This window comes from Vulpes lagopus, chromosome 1 (assembly GCF_018345385.1).
Source record: "Vulpes lagopus strain Blue_001 chromosome 1, ASM1834538v1, whole genome shotgun sequence".
Taxonomy (NCBI): Eukaryota; Metazoa; Chordata; class Mammalia; order Carnivora; family Canidae; genus Vulpes; species Vulpes lagopus.
The window spans coordinates 74,472,645-74,480,818 of record NC_054824.1 but is presented as its reverse complement, the minus strand read 5'-3'; positions in this window follow the sequence as shown (position 1 = coordinate 74,480,818).

Below are 8,174 nucleotides of genomic sequence, written 5' to 3'. Positions count from 1 at the left end.
CCCCCGCCCCCAGGCCGCACCCCGGGTGACCCGGTCCCGCCCCCGCCCCCAGGCCGCACCCCGGGTGACCCGGGTCCTGGCCCCCTGCGCCCCCTGCTGGCCGTGCCCCCAGGCCTCACCCCGGGTGACCCGGTCCCGCCCCCGCCCCCAGGCCGCACCCCGGGTGACCCGGGTCCTGGCCCCCTGCGCCCCCTGCCGGCCGTGCCCTCAGGCCGCAGCCCAGGGTGACCCGGTCCCGCCCCCGCCCCCAGGCCGCACCCCGGGTGACCCGGGTCCTGGCCCCCTGCGCCCCCTGCCGGCCGTGCCCCCAGGCCTCACCCCAGGGTGACCCGGTCCCCCCTCCCCGCCGCCCCCCCGGTGACCCGGTCCCCCCCCCCCCGCCGCACCGGGGCTGACCCGGTCCCGCCCCCCCCAGCCCCCGCCGCCCCCCCGGGTGACCCGGTCCCCCCGCCCCCCACCGCACGGGGCTGACCCGCGCCGCCGCGGACCCAGGAAGCCGGAGCCGCGGGAGCCGGTGTGCGCCGTCCGGGCTGCCCTGGCCCGCGGGGGGGAGGCGGCCGAGCGGGTCCGGGTCCGGGTCCGGGTCCGGGTCCGGTCCGGGTCCGGCCGGCATCAGCGGTCCCGCCCCCGCCCGCCCGGGAGGCCTCGCCGCAGAGCAGAGCCGCGGGCCCGGCGGGGTCTCTGGGTCCTGGGACGCGCCGCTGAGTCGGGCTGGGGGGGGGGCGGGGGCACCGGGGGGCGCGATGCCCGGCCCGGACGGAGGAGCAGGCCCCCCCGGCCCCCACGCCGGGCCCCGTGACCCCAGGGAGACCCCCACGCCGGGCCCCCGTGACCTCAGCCGGCGGGGCCTGCCCGGACTTCAGCGCCCGGTCGGAGATGGGCCGGGAGGCACCCGGGCACCCTGGGCCGGGCACTTGGCCCGGAGAGAGCCGTGTCCATCACGCGGGGTGTGTTCGCGAGAGACCAGGCCGAGGGAGGAGCAGGCTCCATCCCTGCGCGGAGCCTCGATCCTGGGACCTCGATCCTGGGACCCGGGGTCACGCCTGGGCCGCAGGCGGACGCTCAGCCGCTGGGCCTCCCGGGGCCCTGGAAAGAGCTTTACAGAGAAGGGCGGGGACAGTTGGTCCCTTTCTGGACCCCCGCTGAGGAGAGGGAGAGCCCTCCGAGCTCCCTTCTAGGAACAGAACTAGCTTCACGGACTCCTAGAGGGCTGGGGACCTAAACAACAGTTCTGGGACCCCCTCTCGAGACACAAAGAGCTCTCCCCTACTCTGCCAAACACACAGCTCTGGCTCTGCAAGGGTTCAGGCTGCCCCGGAGCCCCAACCATGGGGCTTGCTTGCCGGGAAACTGAGGAACAGCAGCAGGTACCATGGGATGGAGGACGTGGAAGATAGTTTCTAGGGACTCAGAAGGAAGAGGGGGCCTTATACGGGGGGTAGGAAACCTGTGTTGACAGTTACGGACTGATGAGCCACCAAATAGGAACAATTCTTTTACCCAGAATCTTAGGAAAATTCACATATTTTTTTCATCACAATAAACCATGATTCATATTTATCTATTTCCACGAGCTGTAATGTCTTTGACTAATTAAGAACAAGCCCCAACAATTTTTATCTGGAGGACACTGGAAGGGCAGGTTACAGAGTATTGGTGGGGAACATCCGCAGCAGCAAACGTGTTATTATGAGGTACCGCACCCCGACTCCTGCCATCACCCGCCGTACCTGCTGATGGGTGAGTACATCTGAATTTGTTTCCCGACCTCAATGGTGGATATACTGAGCGAGTTTTGTGAATACAAGCTTTGGCCGCTTTAAAAGTATTTCCCAGGGCAGCCCAGGGGGCTCAGCGGTTAGCGCGGCCTTCAGCCCAGGGCCTGACCCCGGGGTCCCGGGATTGAGTCCCGCTTCGGGCTCCCCGCAGGGAGCCTGCTTCTCCCCCGCCTGTGTCTGGGCCTCTCTGCGTGTCTCTCATGAATAAACAAATACAACCTTTAAAAACAAACAAAGCATTTTCCCTGGGAAGCTTCACTTAGGCGGAGCCCTGTCCCGCTTGGGCTCCGCGATGCTCTCGTATGTCCTTGGGAGGTAGGTCCTGTATTGTTCTCTCGCACTCATCGGGGCCCTGAGCACGGAGGAGGCCTCCTGGAAGCCTGAGGGTGCTACTGATGACGGCTCGGCGCCTTGAGCCGCTGACGGGGAAGGGCTGAGAAGGGCCACAGAATGTGGGGTACAGACAGCTCCGAGCACTTTCAGTGGCCTGGCGAGGGCTCCGGCTTGGCCGGGAGGCTGGACTCCACGAGGCCGCGGAGCTGTCCTGCCCGCCGTCACGCCCAATGCCTAGCATCAGGTCTAGAACGCAGTAGGTAGTCAACGAAGTATGATTAGAAGTGAGTGGAAAGTGGGCAGGTCTTACGGATACCTGGCTTAAGAAGGGCAGGGGAGAGAGGTTGGTTCAAGGGGATTTGGAGTCGACAGAAAGTTTTCATAGGAGAGACTTGATCATATAGTCAGAGCACAAGTAGCCCATGCAGGAAGGAGACTAAGGATACAGGAAAAGAGGAGGTAAGGACTATCAGGAGGACAAGCAGAAAAGCTGATCTTAAGGGGAAAAGGGAGAATGCTTTTTCCTTGGAGTGAAGAGGGGTTGAAAAGTTGGGGCGCCTGGGTGGCTCAATTGGTTAAGCATCTGCCTTCAGCTCAGGTTATGATCCCAGGTCCTAGGATCAAGCTCCTGCTCAGTGGGGAGTCTGCTTCTCCCTCTCCCCTTGCCCCTGCCCCCCGCTTGTGCTCTTTTGCTCACACATTCTCTCTCAAATATATAAATAAAATCTTAAAAAAAAAAAAGTCCTGAGTCAAACCTGCATTCAAATATAAGTCCAGCATCTCAGAGCTTGATGTATTAATATCAAACCAAGAAATATACACCCCCCCCGGAAAACTTCCTTGCAACCCAAAATATAAAATGTAGAGGATTAGAAGGCCCTGAGATTAGCCCTGGAGATAGAGCTTTAAAGCCATTAATAAAGCTCCATCTGTTTCACTTAATATAAGATTTAATCAGTGGAAGCCAGTATAAAAGGAGCTAAAGAATAAAGAGATAAAAGCAAGAGTAGTATATCTGGCTCTGTCACGGAGACTTACAGAGAAGTTATTCCTACCCCAGGGAGGAGGGTTTCAGATGACTTATCATGAAAACATATTCACTGACACAAAGTGAAAAATCACAGAGCATATTAGGAAAGGAATATTACCATAGAAGGGACCAGGGAGGAAAGGACTATAATTAAAAATTCTGTCGGGGGCAGCCTGGATGGCTCAGTGGTTTAGTGCCGCCTTTGGTCCCCGGTGTGATCCTGGGAACCCGGGATTGGGTCCCGCGTTGGGCTCCCTGCATGGAGCCTGCCTCTCCCTTTGCCTGTATCTCTGCCTTTGTGTCTCTCATGAATAAATAAAAATCTTTTTTTTAAAAATTTTTTTAATTTTTATTTATTTATGATAGTCACAGAGAGAGAGAGAGAGAGAGAGAGGCAGAGACATAGGCAGAGGGAGAAGCAGGCTCCATGCACCGGGAGCCCGACGTGGGATTCGATCCCGGGTCTCCAGGATCGCGCGCTGAGCCAAAGGCAGGCGCCAAACCGCTGCGCCACCCAGGGATCCCCTAAATAAAAATCTTTAAAAAATTTTTTTGTCCGATTTAGAGATTTGTAGTCAGACTGTTTTATCCACTCCCATCCCCTCTTCCATCCCAACTCTACCAATTTGCAAATGGAGTGGCTGCTAAGGAACCCTTACACCACGATGTTTTCAGGTCATGAAAAGCCAAGGCAGTGAGGACAGTCTTGCTGTACCAGAGGCCTGCAACGAGTAGGACATCCTAGCCTGCCATGGGTGCCTTACTGGGGCAGAGGAATACAAGTAGGCCACCTAATCTGAGACAAACCAAACGCTTAAAGAGGTAAAAGCAGGGAGGGAGAACATGTTCAGTGCTAAGTGGACACCCAGTGTATACACCGCAGGAGTTCAGGCTTCATGGGCCGTAACTGAGGAGTCTTCCGTAGGGAGGAGGGATTCGGGGTGGGCCTTGAAGAAAAGGTAGGAATTTATATGACCAACAGTCACAAGACAAGAACTGCCCAGGTATGGCTGGAGAGGTAGGTGGTGGGAGATGTTCCAGAACTACACTAGACAGTTCATTAGTTTGTATTTAGGACCCATGAAGGTCACTGAGGAGAAACACAATCCAAGCAAGCTGTATTTTAGGAAAACTCATCTGGTGACGGCTCGGTCAGCAAGCGGGCAAATTAGAAGCTGAGAGATGATCAAAGAGGCCACCTTAGCAATCCAGGCCTGGGGGTGAAGGTGGGTTAAGGGACAGAGTGATGACAGTGGAAATAACAGCAAGAGAAATATGACATCAAGGAATAATCAACAGTATTTGGTGACTGAAAATTTGGGGAAGATAAATGTCAAGAAGCATTAAGGTTAAAATGTGGATAATGGAGAGACTATTCTTAAGTACAACCATTTTTAGCTACTGGTAGAAAAATAGTTAAAAGGTCAGTAAAGTTTTTTCCTAGTAAGTGAGGAATGTCAGATAAACTAGATCCGAAGCAAGCACTGAACTTTCACAGAGAAAGAAAGGGATCTATTATTAAGACATATCTTTTCTAGTCTTAAATATCACTAGGGAAGTAGATATTTTTGATCAAATGACTGTCACAAGATTTAGAAAACCTTTTCGTAGATTCATAGTGTGAAACATATGGGACTCTCATCTTGTCTTTAGCCCTCCCATCTGTGAGGTGAATGAACCTGATTTTAGACATCCTAAAGAAAGATTACATCACTTGTTCTAATCTTTCCTTCCATCAGAAAATTCACCATGTCTTGTTTCATATGCAATTGTTTTGGGCCTAGAATTCTATACAGTTAAAAAAATCATTCTACCGTAGGTAAAAACTATCCAAATGATATTGGTCATTAATGGCTGATTTGCAGAAACAGGGGTGAATAGTTTCTGTTTTGGGTAACACCAGTAGTTCCTAAGGTTTAGTTTAGCATCAATTAAGAGGAATGACCTAATGTTGTTGTTATTGTTGTTTTTGAAAACACACGAGAGAAATCAAGTCTTATTATGGTGCGAATGGAAAACATGGACAAGGCCAATTGTGCTATCCACATGCCATCAACGAAGGGGATGGGCTGCTCCGGTTCAAGGATTCCTTAAATATGTTGCATTAGAATTAGATTTCTGTTAGCTACAGAATATTAGTAATTTTTAATATACAGAGAAGATACCAGCTAGAGGAAATTGGTAGTTATTAATTTTAAAAAGCAAGCCACAATCCTTTGGTGGTCAACTAGATTTTCTTGAAAGATTAGGACTGTCTCCACGGATTGTTTTCTAAATTGTAAGGCTATTAAGTCTCAGGATTAACAAATGGCTGTTTTTATTTGTTGCTCAGACTATTTTCTTCTCATTTACTACTGTCCTAAGTAGACATTTACTTCCCGTAGGACACCAGCAATGAGGATCTGGCACTGGTCACCGGCACATCCAGCTTTTGGACCATTTGTTATTCCTGGGAATTTGAAATGCTAAAAACTCAAAATTGCTTATTCACGTACTCTATTATTCTAGTCGTAATTTTGTTCTATAAACAGGCTCTTGGGATATATTATCCTGCATTTAAAGTTTGTTTTAGGATAATAAGCTCCTGTGCAACTGCCCAAATGTGTGGATGCTCACAGTAGAGGGAGGTGGAGTGGGGGAGGGCCTGTCACAGCTGTCAGATCAGAAACTTGTTTCTGGTTCTGATCCTTGTTCCTGCAGACCTAAATTTGCAAAGAAGCACAAAAATATACTGGAAAAAACTGAAAACAATCCAAAAACCCTCCGGTGAAGGGGTAAATGAATTATACAACCTTTAAATGGACTACTATTTTGCAATGAAAATAACAAACTCGATTCCTGCAGCAACAGGGATGAACCTCAGATACATTTTGCTAAGTCCAAGTAGCCACACCCAAAATACTCCATAGGATATGGCTCCACTTATACTCCATTCTGGGAAAGGCCAAACTATAGGCACTGAGAAAATACCAGAGGTTATCAGAAGTTGGGGGTAGGCGGAGTTATGGACTAGTTTTGGAGATGATTACATGCTGTATACATGGATCAAAACTCATAGAATTGGACACCACAGAGGATTTTACTGCACATAATTTTAAAAGACATGTAAGAAAGTTAGGGGAGTGCTTGTTTGGCTCAATCGGTTAAGCATCGACTCTTGATTTTGGCTTGGGTCATGATCTCAGGGTTGTGAGATTGAGCCCCAAATGGGGCTCTGCACTCAGCCAGGAGCCTGCTTCCCTCCCTTTCCTCTCTCTCACTAAAATGAATTAAAAAAAAAAAAAAGGATAGTGGCTTCCCTTGGAGGAACAACTGGGCGATGAGGCAGGGTACATGGGGTGCTGGTCATGCTCTGAGCTTCATGCTATTACACGGGGGTTGGTTTCTAAAAATTCACTGAGGTATATGTACACTGATGATGTTCCTACATTTTATATGTTATACTTCAGTAACAAGTAAGCAACAGAAGACAACGGGAGAGAATTCCAGCCTTCACCGTCTTCTAGTCTCCGTCCTCTCGCCTTCTCCACCAGTATACTCTACTATATGTAACAGAAACTGTTAGAAAAATCGTAGTGTGAAAGTTCCTGGTCAGGTTTGGTACCTGTTCCTAAAAGTTTCAAACAACATCAGTTTACCTGACTGTTCCTAATGCGGTTTGGCAGATGAGGATGTTTTGCCAACTCTGAGGTAACCATATTTGCGGTGGAATGAAGAAAAGAGCTGATAGCGGAAAGCCGCAAAGTAATCACTGGTAAGTATGGACTCTTCCAAGTCAAACTGAATAAAAGAAAACATGTCTTACCTGGCTGATCTAAGTAATCTTTTCCAGGCTTGTTTCTAGACTGTCAGGAACATTCTGGAGATTTGCTAGGGGCTGTTGTGTCTAGCAGATGTGGAATGGCTTATGCAATCTTGAGGTCTCCAGCTTCATGTTTAAGGCTCAGGGAGAGTAGCTACATCTCTGACAGAGTAGGGGTGCTTAGAAGAGAGGAGTAAACGTGATCGTAGGGGCGGACAATTTCTTCAAAGTCCATCAAAGAAAATTTCTAGCTGATGAAGAATGGTGGATCGTATTATTCTGTCTTCTGCTACCAATCATAAACATACTCCAGAGCAAGATCGTGAGAGCCAAGTATCAGATGCTGTGATCAGCGTTTTGTACACATTACTTTAACGCTTTTAACAATCCTGCAAATCCCATTTAAAATACAGCAAATTTGGGCAGCCCAGGTGGCTCAGCGGTTTAGCGCCTTCAGCCCAGGGCGTGATCCTGGAGACCCGGGATCGAGTCTCCCTCTGCCTGTGTCTCTGCCTCTCTCTCTGTCTCTCTCATGAATAAATGAAAAATCTTAAAAAAAAAAAAATACAGCAAATTGAAGGCTCAAGGTAATTTATACAAAATGAGTTGCAACAATTCCAGGCTTTGGATCCCTAAGGAAAGGGGTATTAACTTTCAGAATGTACTATGTGCTAAGTTCCTTTATTTATAATCTTATTCTCAAAATATCTCCATTTTATTTTTTTTCAACGACTTTTTGAGAGACAGTGAGCACACACAAGCAGAAGGAGGGGCAGAGGGAGAGAAGCAGACTCCCCACTGAGCACAGAACCTGATGCAGGACTCAACTCTGTGACCCTGAGGATCATGACCTGAGCCAAAACCAAGAGTTGGGCTTCATTGACTGAGTCACCCAGATGGCCCAAAATATCTCCATTTTAGAGATAAACAGAAAGAAGGATGGCATGACTTGTCCAAAGTTAGTTACATAACCAGTGAGTGGTGGAGCTGGCATTCAAATCAAGCTGTGATTCCACAGCCCACATTCTTCACATTATAGTACTCCACTGCCAAAGCCAACGAGAGCTATGCTGTGCAGTTCTGGAGGGAGATAAATGCAGTCTTTGACGTTGGACTAGAAAACCAGATAATCTAACCTTAGGTCAGAAAAGTGCCATTTTTATGTTTCTCTGGTATCTTTCAAATTCAAGCTCCTCAATAAAATCTCTTAAGTTTATGGGTACTTACTTTT